We start from the raw sequence: 18217 nt of genomic DNA, 5'->3' as shown, positions 1-18217 counted from the left end.
GATTGTCAATAGAAAACTAATCAGTACACATTTCATTTTTTGTTTTCTGTAAAAATTCTTATCTTATCTTTAAACTTGCTTTTCCTAGAGTGAGTTGCTATAAATTACCCCAGGCAGATGTGTTTGGAAATGCCTTTGTGGCTATTTTTCACTGAATTCTTATTGCATGCTTTTTATCCAGGTCACCATGGGGTGAATGCAGACCATTTCCATCCTGATTTTTTTTTGCTAAGAAAGAAAAGTTCCTGGTGCTCAGTTTGTGCTAACGGCTTGCTTTTGAGAAGCACTGATTGTTCACAACTGCTGTTGGCCTCAAATAGAGCTGCGGGTGCTCAACGTCTCTCAAAATCAGCTAACAAGTGTATGAATGCAAATCCGTCCCCTGCCCATTTTATCCCGCTACGTTTGGCAATTATAGTTTCATAGTGCTGAGGGTCGGAAGGGACCTAAACAAATCATCAGGTCCGACCCCCTGCCCCGGGCAGGAACGAGTGCTGGGGTCATAACACCCCAGCCAAATGTCTGTCCAGCCTCCTCTTGAAGACGCCTGCAGTGTTGTAACACACTGCATCCTAGCTGCATTAAAACGATTGGGAAGAAAATCTCATCGACTTCGGTGGGCCCAGAATTCAATCCATCATGATGAAATTTGTAACAAGTCATCTACCAGCAAATTTCACCTCATTAGGGTGGTTTGTAAGAGCACAGATGGCATGACTGGGCTCAGTGGCCCACCGTTTTCAGTCGTGAGTATGCAGGTAGATGGTGTGACAACTGTAGCAGCCTCTTTCTCTGGTACAGGGCCTGCAGTAGCACAAACAAGCTTTGAAACTCATTGCCACCGAGAGAATTGATGCCAAGAGGGTAGCAGGATTCAGAAAGGCTTAGGCCTTTCTGTGGAGGACAGGAACCTCCACAGCAAAAGTAAATATGAAAACATTCCCAAGGGTTTAAAGGAGACCTAAACTCATGTTTTAGGGTTTGTAAGTCAATCCACAGTCATTGAGGAAAATTTCCTTAGAGAGAGGTAATCGCGTAACTGCCTGTTGCAGGGTTTCCTGGACTCCTTTGAAGCAGCTGTTACCAGTACTACTGAGAGCAGGATTGTGGCAGAGGTGGAAGACTACTCGAAACCATTATGGCAGTTCAGATGGCTCTCTATTTCTCATCCCTCTCGGAGCAGAGTCAGCCCAACAGAGACGATTTGTTCCCATCCCTCTGGTTTGCAAATATTGTCTAGGTCAAGCTGAAGATTTTTTTTCTTGGCTCCCTTTTCTTTGGTACACTTGCCAGATAGGTGGCTTATTGCATGCAAATGTTAGTCAACAGTTATATTATCCAAAGACAGCCCTTTTTGTAGCTTTAAATAAATGATTTGGCACAAACAAGTGTAAATGTTATGTCAGCATTAGACACTGTTTAATCTTGACAGATATGTTGGCAGTGGTGCGTGACACTAATTGACAGACGTTAAATGATGCCTTCTGTTTCTAGTAGCACACAAACAGGAGTTCTGCTTCCTTAACATTGATTAAAACTCCACGTCTCCATAGTCAGGGCAGGATTTTCTTTTATATATAAATCAAGCAGAAATTTACCGCAGCAAGAGCTTGCCTTTTTGTTCCTATTGTTGTGATTAATGCTTTAACACTCTCAGATAATTTGGTTATCAAAACATGGCAGCCTTTTCTCTTTTTGTCCTTGTGCTTTGTGTTAAAAGAAATGAACTAAAAGCCTGGCTCTCCTCTGTGGAAAAGCACTTAGGGATTCAAAAGAGAAGAGGTGGACAGGAGGAGAAAGGACTTCGGTGCTCATTATCACCGAATACACGTCAGCCAGCAAACCTTTTAGTGGCAGGAACTGTAAAATAACTGCCTATTTAAGTTACTACTGACGCTTGCATCTCTGGGTGAAACTAGCTGGAAGTCAGCCGAGTTGATGGGATGTTCCCTTGATCCCAAAATCAGCTTCTGAAGAAGTGTGTTTGTGTACATGTGCCTGTGGTTCGGTGAACAACGACAGAAATACGGAAGCCATGTCAGCTCATGCTTTTCATCTCAAAAACCTGAAGTTATATTATGCCCATTTTACAAATGAGAAAACATAAATGTGACAAAGCTGAAGTGATTTTTCCAAGGTCATGGAGCAGGGAACCATTTCTGCTACATCGCAGAGAAGAGTTACAAATAGGGACAATACAGGAGATTGTTTAGGGAATTGAGATAGAGGCCTTACACTTCTGGGTCACTAGTCCTAATGCAGCCCTGTGGTCTGTGTGAAGCCAGCTGTCAACTTCACCCGTTTAGTTGATGGTTCACTGTCGCAATGTCTGCCTGCCTGCATGGTATCTGATCTCGTTTTGGTGCTTTCAACACAGGGGCTGAAGAATTGTATAGTGTGGAGAGAAAACTGCCTTCTCACACCTATGGGAAATCACTCTAGGTCTCATTTTGTCATCTTGATGGCTATTTACAGTGACTTAGCTGAAAAGGGCAATATTTCTGGTCAGGAAAAAGACCACCGTGACAACTAGACAACTAGCAGGGAGTCTCAGTAAAGAAGAATTAATGGGTTTGGATTTTAAAGCATTCTCTCATTCCCCATTCTTTGCAGAAGCATCTAGACTGAAGGCTAAACTGCTGGTCCCACTGAAACCAGAAGTTTTGCCAAGGATGATTTCTTTGCCTTAGGAGTCCAAGCATTCCTCTCAGTTGCGTTATCATAAATATCCAGTCTGTGGTGTTATTCTACGTTCATAATGATGCAACTGAAAGCAAAATTTGGCCCGCTGCACCATTCACTCACATGCGGGATTTGAAGTCTGCAAGGCTATATCTTTTATGCACATTTTGCAACCCGTTGACAATTACTACGTTGATAACGTACCCCAAAGGCAACATAGCAAGACATGTCTGACTTTGAAGAAGAGTGTGTGTCACAGGCTTACGGCTCGATACCTGTTTTCTTACAGGGGTATAAATCCACTAAGTAAACAAAAGATTTCAAAGGGAAGAGTAAGATGTGCCAGTATAGCTATGCATATACAAATGAAAGCTCCTTTTATGTTATATATGAGACTGTGCTTGCTTACATGTATTGGGTCAGTAAGTGTCAGCAAAAAATCATTAGCTACAGGAGTATGGATGAGAGGTCATAGTCCAGGCTCATCAACTTGACCCTTCACTGCACTGCAGTTAATGCAGTTAGGCCCACCTCTGTCCAGAGGTTTTGCGAACACGGCTTTCAGAGCAGTCGCACTTCACGCCCGCATTTTGATGTTGGAAGTTAGGAGACAATGTGCAGAATTGGGATGTGGGGGAATACTAGTGCAAAATACCTTGCTCTGTAAACAAAGGCTGAAAAAAACCTGAAATGTAGCATAAATCAGGCCAAATTTATTCTAGGTGTACAACCCAATTGACTGCAATGGGGTTAACCTGGAATAGAAGTGGCCTGTTAACTTTCCTGTAGGTTTGGTGGAGGATGGGTGGTGAAAGTGACTCATGAATCAAATATTTACTGCCTAACTGTTGAGGCTGTGCTAGGAAAAAAGCTTCCCTTAGGCTGTTCCTATTTGTTTTCTTCCCCTGGAAAAGCGAATTAATCTACACACATTCAACATACGTGACCATTAACTAATGTGAGGTGAAAAGCATAGTACTTATTTCTGAGCTTTAAAGGGAAATTCACCCCCGTTTTATATTTAGCTGTTATCTTCACCACACAGCCCTGACCCTGCAGACATTCACATGCCTGGCCTGAAACTTTGGAATTCATGCAACATTTCGCATAGCTAAAATTTAAACACAGTTGTGTGTGCAGGATCAAGCTCTGCGAATGTAAAATGTGAATGGGCTGTAGCATCCTTTGGGAGCCGGATGAGTGGGCACAGTTTAATTGGTTGCTAAATTCCAAGCATGTAGAGGCTTCTGTGCATACTCTCATTATGAGATTAAGAGAAACAAACCATTTTAATAGCTTCATGTTTTAGCTGCAATAAGTACCTTCCCTCTTTCAGACAGCCCTCTGCTTCATGCTAATCAGATGAAACAGTACTTGTTTTTATGTGCGTCTTGAATGATAAGTAAACAGGGAGAAAAATGTAAAGAAAATTGTTTGATTCCTGCTAACTGTGGAATGTTCTCATTCCCACTGAAGCAGATAGAACTGGAAAGTGCTGTGTTTTTTCAAGGCAGACAAGGTACTTTGGGTAAATGTGATATATTTTATTAGATGAACTAAATAGCTGGAAAAATTGTTCTTTGCAAGCTTTCAGGTACAAACACTCCTCTTCAGGCAGAGGATTTTGCAGTTGTACTGCACTCTCCTGGGTGGGATAGAAGCCATTATGCAAAAATGGAGGTCTGTGAAAATGCAAATACGTGGCAATGAGGGTGAGACAGGTAGGTGAGGTGGAGTGGGGTGGGGAAATAGTGACCTGGTGATTAAATGTAGCTGGTAAAATGTAGAGAGGCTACCTGGGGTTATCAGGTGGTAGGCAGGTTATAATGTGCCATGAATCCAATGTCTAGGTTTAGTCCATGGTTTTTTGTTTCCAGTAGACTGATGAAGTGAAATTCATAGGCTTGTCTGCAAAAGGTGTTTTGTAAATTCCCTTTGAGGATTAAAACTGAGAGATTGGAGAGAGTGGTTATCTTGTGAGAAATGTGCACTCACAGGTAATTGGGTATTTTTGCCTCTGATTGATTTTTTGGTGTGCATTCATTCTGGTATGCAGTTGTTATTTGGTTTTTCCTACTTATTTTCCATCAGGGCATTTGGTGCATTGGATGAGCTATATTACATTTCTGGAGGTGCAGCTGTAAGATGCAGGGATGCTGATGGGTCTGTTGTGGGGTGTAATTATTGTGGGGGTGGGGAGATACGTTGGCTAGTGTTACATTTCTTGTCATGTCATGGTCTGAATCCATTCCGTGTGTTCTGGGCCTTAGGGAGTTTGCTTCTGGTGATGAGGCTGGCAAGGTTCGGTGCTTGTTTAAAGGCTAGAATGGGGGCGTTCTGGGAAGATCTCTGTAAGAATTGGGTCTTCTTCTAGTATGGGTTGCAATTGTTTGAGGATTTTCCATATAGGTTCTGGGGAGGGGTGGTATGTCGTAACTAATGGCGATTCATGGGAATTTTCTTTTTGTACTGCAGCAATTCTTCACATGGTATCTGGGTGGCTCTTTCAAAAGTGTGATCTCTCTCTGGAGGAGCGTCCTTGTTTAGCGAAAGCCCTTTTGAAATCTGTGTGGTGGTAATTGTGCGTGTTCTCAGTGCAAATTTGGTGTTATCAGAGGGCCTGGCTGTATATTACAGCTTTCTTGGTGTGTTTAGGGTGATTGCTGGTTCTGTGCAGGTATGTTGGTCCATGGGTTTCTTATATATGGTGGTTTGTATTTTACCATTTTGGATAGTGATCATAGTGTCTACAAAGGAAATGGAGTATTCAAGAGAGTCTGATAGGGGGTGATGATTACTGAATTTGTGATGGAAACCAATTGGAGATTGCAGGTTTTCAGTTCAAAGGATGATGTCATCTATATATCTCAAGTATAGCATGGGTTTGATGGTGCAGTTCTTGAGGAATTCTTCTTCCAGGTGGCCCATAGAAAGCTTAGCATATTGTAGGGCCATTTTGGTGCCCATAGCTGTGCCCATGTTCTGGAGCAAGTGTTGGTTATTGAAAGTGAAGCTGTGTCTGAGGATGAAGTTTGTAAGCTCAATAATATCTTTAGGTCTGTACTCTGACTTGTAATCTTGCTGTTGTAGATATGCAAGGCAGGCTTGGACACCATCCTGGTATGGGATATTGCTACAGTGAAAGCTTTGCTATCTGGCACAAGTGGGGTAAGGAGGGTGCCGTGTATCTAAAAATTACGGTTATTGGAATTAACACGGTGGTGCTGGATGGTGGCAGCATGCAAACTCCTCCCTCGCCGCCCCGTGTCCAGTTGGCGGGGTGGTGCCTGTGCAGCCCACAGAGGGGAGCTGCTGCCCTCACGCCCCCTGGCAGCCCTGCTCAAGAAATACTGCATGCGCAAGCCGGATAATAGAGTGTTCCAGTTAGTAAAATGTTGGTTAACACAGCTTTTCCTATATATAAGTTGGTTATGCCCACGGGGAGCTAGGACGGTGTTGCTGGGAAGGTGGTTTATGCTTTTAAGTTTTTGTACAAAGTATATTGTGTCTTGGACAAAACTCGCTCTTTGGGTGGCAAGAGGTTTTAGGATGGATTCAGTGAAACCTGATATTTCCTCAGTTATCATATCCAACCATGGAAACTTAGCTCTGCCTGGGCTCCCTTGTTTGTGGATTTTAGGGAGCATGTCAGCAGTTCCTGGGTTGGGTAGTGGGGGGATAAAGTTCTGTAGTTTTTCTTGTAGTTCAGATGGAAATGATTTGATGGTATTTTTGAGTTTCAAGGGATGCTTGTTACTTGATTGGATTGGACCTAATATCCTTTTGAACAGCAGATATCATTGATATTATGTGCTAAGCTGCAGTTAATAGTGACTTCGCATACCTTGCTATTTTGAAGAACTGCTGTTGTACTTGCTACTTTTGACACTTAATTGTATGAAGCTCCCACAAGGCTTGATTCTTCCGTATGTACTCCAAGGAGTAGCCCCTGTGACTACAAAAGGAGAGCTGACATTTAAGACTACAGCTTGACCAACAGATATAAGACATTACAGTATCTGGCCTGTACTGAATAAAGGCTGAAGCATGGCTTTGAGAGCCAGAGTCATATTTTTGGAAGTGGAGGCATTGCATTGAGGAAATATAAACTATAGAAGGGGACTTACAGCCACGCATAGTGTTAGTGAGGTTTTGGAACAGCCATCCAGTCAAAGACTTAGCTATTTTTAAAATGGAATTGGATCAGTTAGGAGGGATTATGTGATATGGAACTTGCAATAGCAGAAGACTTGGACTTCGAGATCCAGGAGGTCCTTTCCAGTATTATGTTCACAGGGTATGAACTCCCTTAAAAGCTGATTCCAACCCACTACAATCTGAGCAGAGACTTCCATCAAGCCCCAGCTTTGCAGGCTTTAAGTGCAAGTAATTGTGTAGTAAGGACTCCTTCCCATCCATGACCATGCAAACCTACCAGGCCACATCTGCTCCAGCATGTGGAGTCATTCTAGCCGTCCTTGTTCTTTGCATACAAGGCCCAAGCACAGGTCCCACAGCTGCCTCCTATGCCAGCATACAAGGAAATGGGAGTACAGGTTCTTGCTAATGTATCCTTGCTTCAGTGCTACTGCACATTTGCCTAGCCTTAAAAAATGCAGGAGTCTGGAACACAGATAGTAGAGTCTAAAAACAGGACACAAAAAACCAACCCAGAAACCCACCACAACATGTTTCTAGGAAACCTCCTGCACTGTTTTATTCCAGGGTAAAATACACACATTGTTAGGGTGGTAACAGTCTCAAATGCGCGCGCGCACACACACACACACACACAGAGCACAACCATTTGCATTAGGCTAATTCAGCAAAATACAAGGCACAAACAGTAGAGATGAAGTGGCAAGAAGGTTTTGTTATTGCTCATACGCCAAGAGTAAAAACCCAGAGCTAGAACAGAAATGTACTCTCATTGACAAACCCAAGCAAGTGCTTAGTTCATATACACTGCTCATGACCCAACACCCTGTTGCCCCGTAAAATTAATTGAAGCCTCTGCTTCCTTGCTCCATACCACGTGCAAAGTAGAGGAGATGCACTAAGCCTTCGTTCTTCTCTTGCTTACACTGTATAGAGGTCAGAAATAATTTCAGTGAGATCAGTTGCGTTGGGTTAACCAAAAATCAGACCCTGCCATTCTGACAAGCTAACACTTATGCTTTATACACATTTAAGTGACCACATGAGAAGCCAGGCAGTAACGTGTGGATTTCTACATTCAGCTCTGATCCTGAATTGCAAATTCACTGAGAATCAGGGCCGTATAGCGTATGGTCATAAGGAAGCTTTTGTTCCAAGTATTGTATAATCACTTCTTTTGGAAAGTGGCTCAACAACAGGGGTGGATTTGAAACATGTTTTGTAGCAGCCTGGAGATGACCTTCCAATCTGAATGCTGACTAAGGGAGATGGGGTACAGTCCTTTTAGAGCAAGGAGGCTGTAAATAGAGCATGAGCTGGGAGAAGTGTCACTTGAAGGTACTAGCTGTTGCATTCAGACTAGTTAGAAAACAGGATGCTATCTTGTCATACATTTCAAACAACTTACACAACAATAGTAACTGCCAAGCCACCATTCAATATCTGGGAGCTAATTAAATGACGAGCCATTCTCCATAGCTTGTGAATGCATATGCAAAGTATTGTTATGTCACTGAAACTGCATAAAAGTTTTGTCTGTGTTGCACTTCCACTGTTGCCTGGGAAGAGCTGTGCTCCCTTACTACTTACAAAGACTAAATGTACCCAGTAGTGCGCACACAGTCATTACAGCATGTATTAAACTTGCACAAAATAAACATCACTGTTTCACATATGCTCCATCCCCAGTTTGATCTACAAAGTTATCTGTACAACAAACAAGACTGAGAGTTCATTCTTAACAGCACTAGCCTGCTTTTTTTATCTACTCTTAGAAAGAAATTTATTTCTCTTTACTCTGAGTAGAGTTGAAAACCTTTCCATTTTAAATCTGTATGTCAGTGTTTAAAGAGTGTCAAAACCCAAATATAAGAGGGAGCTGTTGCTATACTACTATGTTCTTGAAATCACCTTGTTTTCCTCAATTGTTGCTAAGTCAGCAGGGGCATCCTATCATCATTGAAAGTTATGGGAAAATTAGAGGGCTATGTTCTCAGCAGCTGCAAATTGTCTTGGATCCCACGTCAATGAAATTACATCAGAATCAGCTAAGGAGCTCCCCCCACCCCCATTTAGTGAATATAGCAAGGTGCATGACCATTTCATGTCTGGTATGTGCAAGACATAATCACGCACAACTTCCCTAAGACAGCAGAGGCACAGCTTTAGTTTTTCTGCTTCAGAAGCTTTTGCATTGAGTCAGAGAAGAATCTTCTTCAGCTAGCAGCATAGGTATTGTGGTCCAGATTTGAGCAGTTCTACTTCCAGACAGTAAAAAGGCAGCAATACACAGTTTATGCACATATATACAACAATAGGTTGAGAACCACTGATTTAAACTTTCTGGACTCCAGGCACCCCTTACTGGACTTGAGACACCCTTCCATAACTTCTGTGAATTGAGTGGCACCCAATTTAAAAAAAAAAAAAGACAAACAGATTTTTATATTTCAGCTCTTACCTCCTTGCACAGGGACTGGGCTGTAGGGGTTAGGGATTGTGCAGGCAGGGGCAAGCCTGAGCCTTGTTTATCTGCTCATCTCTTCACACCTCAAAGTGCCCTTTAAAGCATCTGGCAGCATCCTGGGGTGCCCCACTTCCCTGGATGACAATCACTGGTTTAAATGCTGGCATCTTTGACATGGCCCAACATTCACAGGGATATACTATACACTCTTGCTTTAGGAATGTATGACTCTTAATTCCCCTTCTAGAATAAGCACTTATAAATGCAAATGAAATAAAGCAGCTATTTTTTTTTTTTTTTTTTAAATTCAGTGCCCTCAGCTTTGCTCTGGTTGTTTGAAAGACCCTGTATTCAGCATCAGCTGCACAATACAGTGTTAATCCAGAAAGAAGAGAAGCAACTTCTATAGCACATCTTTCCCTTTTGGTTCTTATGTGGTGGTCATAGCTAAGAAGTTTTCCAGAAGCACCTAAGTTCTGGGGACTTTCAGTTCTGGGGGAAGGAAGAGAAGGACTTGGGTTGAACGCTCGATCTGAGTGCATAGATCACTATACACGTATGCAGGAGAGCTGGGTTTTAATCCTGGCTCTAGCACTGGGTAACACTGGCCAAGTCACTTTACCTCACCTTCCCCATTTGCAAAGTTGCACTTAGGATGCTGATCTCCCTTGAGAATGACTGATGGAAAAAGAGTGCTGTGCAGAGGTATGGCATTAGTAGGCACTTTGGAAAAAATTTATCTTAGATTTTTAAGCAGTGCTGAAACACCTTTACAGACGACTACGAGATGTAGTGTGCTCAAGTTTGCTCAGAGGCACTCTCTCCCATGCCTGGTTAGTACTGGGCAGAAAGGAAGAAAAGTTTGGTTTAGACCCACACAACTGGTCATCAGCTGTAGTTACCAAAAAGATGGACCCCAGCCATTCAGGTAGTACAGATATGGACAGTACTGGTAGCCATTATACATAGAGATGAGCGAGGCCCTGGAAAGGTCCTCCCCTTTCAGGGCTGGGAGAATGGAGGTCTTATTGAGTCCACCAAGCTCAGCGGCTAGCTGCTTCCTCTTGGTTTTGTACCTTCGGTTTTGGAACCAGATTTTGACCTGGGTCTCTGTGAGCTTCAGGTTCTTTGCCAGGTGGGCTCGTTCTGGGGCCGACAAGTATTTTTGGTGACTGAACTTCCTTTCCAGTTCAATGACCTGCGTGTGAGAGAAGGCTGCCCGTGAGCGCTTCTGCTGCTTTTGGGTTCTTTGAGTACCAGGTAGGGACTTCAGAGGGTTGTCGCAGTCCGACAGGTAGGACTCCATGTGTACATCTGTAGGAAGGGAACAGGTCTCGTTATACGTTAGAAAGGAACAACAGCTTATTTTCAGACATTGTTTTCACATTTTCCAAGTCATCTTTGGGCTTTTTTTCCTTTAAGCCCCCCCTCCCCTTGAAACCTGGATGCAACACTCACTCCATTAAGTGTTTTTTAATGGATGTTTTGTTTTTTCCTGCTCAGGAATTACTGTATTACACATACCACTATGTTGTCAGCTTGCAGGACTTTGCCATAGGTCCCATAATATGGGCAGCCTTTCCTTAAAGCCTGAGCTCCTATGTTTGAGAGAGTGTCTCATTTTCCCCCCCGCTCTCCTCTTTTAAAACAAAAAGCTAAAAAGTTTCTACCCTTCTGCTGTTGTGAACAAGCAGGTGCGTCCAAAAGAGCAAATAGAGAAAAAAAGAAAATGTTTTCAAAAAATCATAATAGTCATGAATCAGTCTCATGACTGAGGACATATTTCCCAAATTTTCTTTTAATCATTCAGGCTGGCTACTAAAAAAGTCATTCCAAGGCCACGACAACAGATCCCGAGCACTTGCTACTCCCACTCAAGTCAGAGTATGATGTCTCCTTTCTGCAGGGAGAATGGCAACACTCCTGCTGAAAGCAGGATCTGGCTTTTTAAATTCAAGTTTTTGCACTAGGTCAAGTGAAAGCTTTTCTACTGCAAGACCAGCTTCTGGTCTGTCCAGAGGCTGCTTTTTTTGCTGATGAAATCGTTTAGGGAACGGAAGAAGGCAGAGAGATGTACCAGTATGCCAGGAGCAAAGAAATAAGGTCTTGATGCTACTTTGTAGGCTGTGGCTGCCAACTCTACCCTTCAGTCTCATCTTAATTTTTCAGTATAATCAGTCTGGCCTGATCCAAACTGGTGCTGAGCACCCACAGCAAACATCAGGAGCTTCAAGTCAATCTTTACGTTTCAGTATTGGGCCCTTTACAATTAAAGCCCCAACCAGAAAGGTTTCGTAAAGGAACAGCATCAGGTTATTAAGGACAAAATGCTCTTCCCTGTTGCCAAATGATGCCAAGACCTGAAAGACAAGAAAAAGGTTAGACTTGTGTTATTAAGCTTGTTGCTCCAAGTAGTAAGAGAAGCCGGTTTCCTGCAGTTTCCCTGCTACATTTTCCTTTTGAAAAGACTTTTGCACTGCACTTGGCACGTCCTGGATAAGTCGCAAGCCCGATTCTCAGCTACAGCATTGAACGGAGTCCGTCTGAATTGCACCAGCTGCAGCACCACTTTGGGGGGCGGGGGGAAGGCAGGATTTCGAGGACTCTCATATATACTTTTTAAAATTAAAGTAGTTCTTTGAAACATTCCTTTTGGTTCTAGACTTGGTACAGTCCGATACCAGATCTTCCATCCGAGTTCGTTTTGACAGTCTCCCTTAGCGAGTCATTAGAGACTCTTTGAGTTACTCTGTTATTTATTATACAAAGGGCCTGGGTGCCCCACTAAGATAGGGACCTCTTTTTGCAAAGTAGCTTACAGACATAACAGATCCGCCCCGCTCTCGAAGACGCTTAGCACGCTCTGTCCACGTAAACACAGACTCGACCCACCAAACGAGACTCGGAAGCCTTCGTTCCCCAGAGAGTCATTTTCAAGTTTCATTGCTTCAGTCACACGAAGAGTTTTAGGACCCGCCAGCCTGCAACAGCTGCTTCTTCCCCAGCTCCCTTTATGAGCTGTTTAGCTAAGGCTGTCCTGCCGTCTTGCGAGGCTACTTGGGCAGCGAACATCAGCTCCAGCCTCCCATCCCATACCGAGCTGCTGGAGACCCCACAAGGTTCAAGGAGTGTCAGCAACCTCTCCCTCCCTCCCTCGTTATTTATAGGCTGGATGAGCGCCTCCGGCCTCGCCCCTGGACAGCCAAACAGAAGCCAGTCCGTGGGTCGCACTTCGCCGCGGGGCCCGGGACCTCCCTTACCTGTGTCCGGCCGCGGCCGCGGCTTGTCGTGCGCGGGGGGGGGCCCGGGCGGGGCGGCTAAGCCCCGGCTCTGCCCCGCCGCCGCGTCCCGCAGGATGTCCTGGATGAGGAAGGAGGTCGGCGGCTTGGCGGCGGACTCCGGCCGGCGCGGGGCGCTCATCTCCGCGGCCGCCCGCAGGCGCTTTCGCTTTCTGACTGGCCCCGCTTCGACTTTATAGGCGCGGCGGCCGCCCCCCCGCCGCTGATTGGTGCCGCGGGCACTAGGCACCGCCCTGGCAGAGCCGCCCGGCTCCTCTCCCGGGGCGCCGCCTGCCCCTGCGGACGCGCGGCGGCCTTCTGCAAGCTGCGCTCCTGTCCGCGCCAAACGGCGCCTGTTGGTGCGATGAAAAAACGCGTTCGGGTTTTTACCCACAGAAACTCGTGCTCCTCTTCTAAGCCGGCCGTGGGTTCATGCCGCTGCCCGGCCTTGTCCTAGCTGAGCACCTCCCAGGGTCTTTGCATCGCTTTCTTCACCGGCTCCGATCTCGGCGCCAGGTAGGGCCCTTAGGACGGAGGCGGTGTCGTGCGCATCTTTCTGTGCATCGGCATCTCCGAAACACGGTGCAGACTCGGGGTGCATCTTTCCATGGCCTAGTCAGTATTAATAACGCAATTGCTTGGCATCAGAAAGGGTAATAATTAGAGCTATTTTGAGACTATAGACAGACATTTTGAAGGAACTAAAATACTGTTCTCATGCAGTTCTTTTTGTGAGATGTATTGGGTTTTCACCTAAAAAGGATATAATCTGTCAAAAAAAAAAAATTTTTTTTCTGGTTTATTCCTTTGTCAAAAGCATTCTTATCTGCAAGGCTTTAACATCTCTAATGACACTTTATAGTAGCGTTTGCTACCGTTGTCATAGACATCATATACAGGGGAAATTCAGGAGGATTCTTCATGCAGATTAAAGAAACAGCTTCCACTCCCCGCAGGATAGGAGGAAAATTATGCAACATGAATTTTGTGAGACTTAATTCGTTTTTTGCAAAATCCTTGACTCAAAGGCACTGGAGAAGTTCAAAGTATTAGTATTGACTCTAAGCATCAGAAACCTAAGATTTATTAAATAATGTTTTTTTTTTCCATCTGGGTTTTTGAGCTTTTAGAGTTCATGTTTTCAAGCAGTTTCCCTGAACTGTTAACTATACATCCCTAAAATAATTCCCTTCCCTTCACTGAAGTTACTCCAAGGGATGAATTTGGTAACCACAGTTTTGGTGAGTAGCAAACGTTACAAGAAAACGGATGCAAAACTGTGCTGAATGGGGTAAAAGTGGGGCTGAGCTTCTGTTGAGTTCCCCGGGAAGGGGCTCTTTGAGAACAGAATTTGGTCCCAAGGTTTCTATCCTCAGTTTCCATAAAGGAGCGACGTTCTGTTGGCTTCAGTGCAGTGAGACCTATTCACCCAGGTGGAAGAATTGGCTCCGCATTTTCAGTCTGATATGTTTGTGTGTAGTCACCGATACCATGAAAAAGCTGTTTCACTCTGAGAATGACATCAATTTGACTGACACCCTGTTGCATCCTTAAATCCCTACTGACCCCCCAAAAAGTCCCAAACCAACCCCCCCCCCGCCGCCCCCCCCACCTTGAAGAGTTTCTACCCCAAACCAGGAGGAATTCCAGAGATTCTACCAAACCCACCAGGGACTCTGCTACTGGTTTTACGTACAAGACTTCCAGTCGCTATGGTGAAGCACGGCAGCATAAAACCTGAAGGCACAGAGACAGATAAACAGCCTGCTTTTAACATCTCTAAACTGTTGGCGCTGTTTTGTGCAGGCCGTTTTGTACCTGGAATTACATCCTTAGAGAACATCAGTAGCTCCAATAACAACTCAACCTCATTATACTCTTATCATCTAAGAAAAGCAATTTGGAAAGATTTATGAAGCAATAGGAGCCTAACAGTATTTTTCCAACGGTGCCCCCGCAACAGGCCCTCTAACCTCTATCCTCTGCTTCTGGAGAGCAAATTAGGATCCAGTTCTGGCTGCCCACAAGTTTAGACTGTATACAAACTGGGTGGCCTGCAAGAAACTTCCTACCCAATCTGCTCAATAGCTTAGCCAGAAGTCCTCACCTGTAACACATATTGGGAATGTTTGCTTAGGACAAAGGGAGGTGACCTTCTCACACTCTGCTGGCCAGAGGGAGTGAGCAAGAGGGTGGCCGCTGGGGCGACATGACATCTCTTCGCCCACACACTCCCCCAGCCAATATTACAGATGATTTTGTTTTTAATGTATGCAATGAGCATGATAGTATCACTAGTTACCACAGGGTGAGTCCAATTCTCCGTCTTTAGACTGTGAATTGGAGGGAGCAGCACTAAAGTCAGTGGAGTCAGAGAGAGAGAAATCTGAAGTAAAAGGTGGGGGAAAGCCTGATAGAAATAGAAACCCAGGGTTGTAGAAAGGTCTGCACCGATACTGATCTCAGTCACACAGTGTAGCAAGGAAGGCATTTAACGCTCAGTGTAGTTATATCAGTTTAAATCTCCACCTACGTGGCATTTGTATGTAGACAAGGTCTCTGCAGATATCACAAGTGCCTGCACTGAAGTTGGTGGAATTATGCTGGTGTAAAAACAAAAAAAGCCAGTGCAAATGAAAGCAAAATCACTTGGTGGAGTCGGAGGTAACAGTTCCACGACTGTTAAAAGTCCAATGGGACTTACGCTCCTAAATCCCTTATGCACTTCTAAGATTGGCCTCATTAGGTTTTTCAAGCTAAGCTCTGTTAGAGTCAAACTGATCACTTACATCTTTCATGTGAAGTACTGGCTTTGCTGTTACTGTTCCTAATAATCCCTAGCACTTGTACTTGATCCCTGAGGTCCTTTGGGAAGTCTTTGGGACTCTTGTCCAAGTGCATCTGGAGGATGCTGTTAAGTGCACAGAAGGCTGGGATAAGTCTGCTGTGCAGATCCACAGCGAGTCTCAATCTCCCCATTTCTTTACGTGTATGAAAGGCAGTGCTCAGTGGGGATGGCAAGGAGGAGGAAGGACGTTGGCTCTCTTCCTTTCAAGAAGCAGGGTAACCAAGTAGCTGAAACTGGGTGGGGATTCAGATACATTTCCCTTCTGTTTATGCTCCTGAAACACTTACAGCTGCTCTCTCCCTTCATTAGCTTTTGTTGGGCACAAGTCATTTGGTGGGAAGAGCCTCTTGTTTTAATGGGAGTACTTGGGCTTTTTAACAACAGACGCCAAGGGTCATCCTTGGTGTAAGTTCACTGACTTCAGTTGAGGCTAAGACTCCAGACTCTCAGGCCAGCACTCTGTACCTGTGCAGGTACAGAACCCCCTAGTTCAATTTTATCCAAGCGTAAGCGTGCCTTTGTGCAGGTATGTGTTTAATTCTTTGCTAGGTTTAAGCCATCACCAGTCTTTCCCAACCAGGATGGTAAATGTAGAGCAGAGCACTTGAAACCACTCTGGTGTCCCTCAGGTCTTAACTTCCTTCTTCATCTTAACTGATTTAGTCAATCCATTTATTACCTCTTAGTATATCCCTTCCCCTTGTCCCTTTCCCTTCTATAAAGTAGCCTTTCTTTCTGCCAGGCTGTTCCTAGCATCCGACAAAGTAGGTTGTTGCCTCTGAAAGTACGTGCCTCTCTGAAACGGTTAGCCTTCATTTAAAAGGTGCCGTCTTGCCCTGCTTTTCTGTCCAACTTCTAGCTAACATAGTTAACCACCTTTGCAGGATTTTCCCGGATTCAGCAGGCAGACTGAGCAGTTTGGCTGCAGGAGTGCCCCTTGGTGGACACTTCATGTACTGTGCAAAATCCATTATAGCGTCCATTAAAATCTTTGCTACTGCGAATATGAGTATGTGACGCTTGCTTTTTAGTTCTCCTCATAATGTAGACCAGTACATATAATGCAAGGTAGGTTTTCTTAGGAGTGAGGAAAGAGAGCAGACTTAAAGCATGCAATGCACTCCAAAATTGTGGATTTCTCTACAGAACAAAACAAGCTTCAACCTTGGGCTAGGTATTTCTGGAGACTTACCAAAACAATAATTTTGAATTAATTTTTGAAAGCAAATAAAGAGCTTGACACACTGCAATCAGCAAGCTTGCACATAAGCCCCCGACTTCCAGTGCATGTCCTAGGGCTGGCCTAGGGAGTTTTGACCGTGCAATAGCTACCTGATTAAGTCTTACTGTGCTTCTCATAGAATGGGTCTATGCAGAGCCTAATAGATTTTAACTGCCTCCAGGGACTCAAAAGTATTGCTCAAATGAGTAAACCTGGCACGGTATGTTGCCTGTTGCGAATATTTGGATATGCTGTTGGTTCTCTGGTTGTTCTGTGGTTTCATTAGTTGACTCAAGTTGAAACCCTATCTTCAAAGCAGAAGGACTGTACATCTCAGTGAGCAGAGTTTGTAGCCATCCTACTGCAATTTCCAGTCAATGACTGGTTTTGTAATCTACGCATTCTGGGAAAGAGGACGATTTTCTAACAGTGCATTTGGGGACAGATCGCACAATGCAGATCTCAATCATGTGAACTTGGGTGACAAAGGTGAACGCATGGTCCTTTGCCAGAGGTCAATATCTGCTCCTTTCAGTGACCGCTGGCGCAGTTGTTAAGTCATGGCTGTTTTACAGCCTCTGTGAAATGAGTCTGATGGGTCTCTGTTCTATTTTGCAGATAAAGAAAGAGCTTTGCTTATTCCCTAGGCCTGCTAATCTGTCTCGTCACCAATGCTTGATTAACTGCTCAATTACAACTAAATAGAGCCTTGTAACCGCATTGTCCTAATTTGTCATGCCTACCAGCATACACCATACACACTGGACAGTGGCTGAGATGGTGACGTGCTGAGACCCTGCTAACTGGTATTATTTCACTGTTTTTCCTTTTATTCTTCCCTCTGTCTGTACCCGTTTCTTGTCTTAGGTGGTAAATTTTGGTGATCAATGACTGTCTTTATTCTAGACATAGCACAAACAAAGAAATAAAAGATCATGGGTGGGGTTTCTGGGAGATACAATAATACGAAAGGAATTATAACAACCAAAAAGCCCAAAATACATTTGTCACACTACTGTATTTTATTTTTAACCTCTATTTTATTTTTAAAAATCCAAACTATTGAACGCAACTATGTCAGAAAGCTGTAAAAAACCTCACAGTGTCACTGGACGCACCAGAAGACATTACAGAGCTAGCACATTTTGAAAGTTCAGAACTTGCACATTTTGAAAGTAGCACATTTGTCTTAAGATAGGAAAAATATGTGAAGAAAAAAGCATTAGTTTCTTTCAGGTATCATTTTCCCTCTAGATGAACACTGAGAGAATGAAGCTACGTGGCAAGGTAAGCAGCTGGGTGGATGGGTCACAGCCATGCTAATTAGTGGAGCTCAGCTGACTGGAATCAATGCTGATTGATGCCACCTGAGGAGCTGGCACAGTAGGCAGGCTAGCAGTGGCTAAGGGACATACAGAGTGTAACACAGATTGTGGTACACTGTTTGGGTTTGTTTTTTTTAAACAGACTTGGAGCTGCTTTTTGCAGTCTTTGCTCAGTTTGATCTTACAGGTCCTCAGCGGACCCGCGGGAATGCTGTTACGCCTTTGTTACGGAAGGGG

The sequence above is a fragment of the Gavialis gangeticus genome, unplaced genomic scaffold, assembly GCF_001723915.1.
Source record: "Gavialis gangeticus isolate Ggan-Ray unplaced genomic scaffold, GavGan_comp1, whole genome shotgun sequence".
Taxonomy (NCBI): domain Eukaryota; kingdom Metazoa; phylum Chordata; order Crocodylia; family Gavialidae; genus Gavialis; species Gavialis gangeticus.
Note: the sequence above shows the minus strand (reverse complement) of the source record.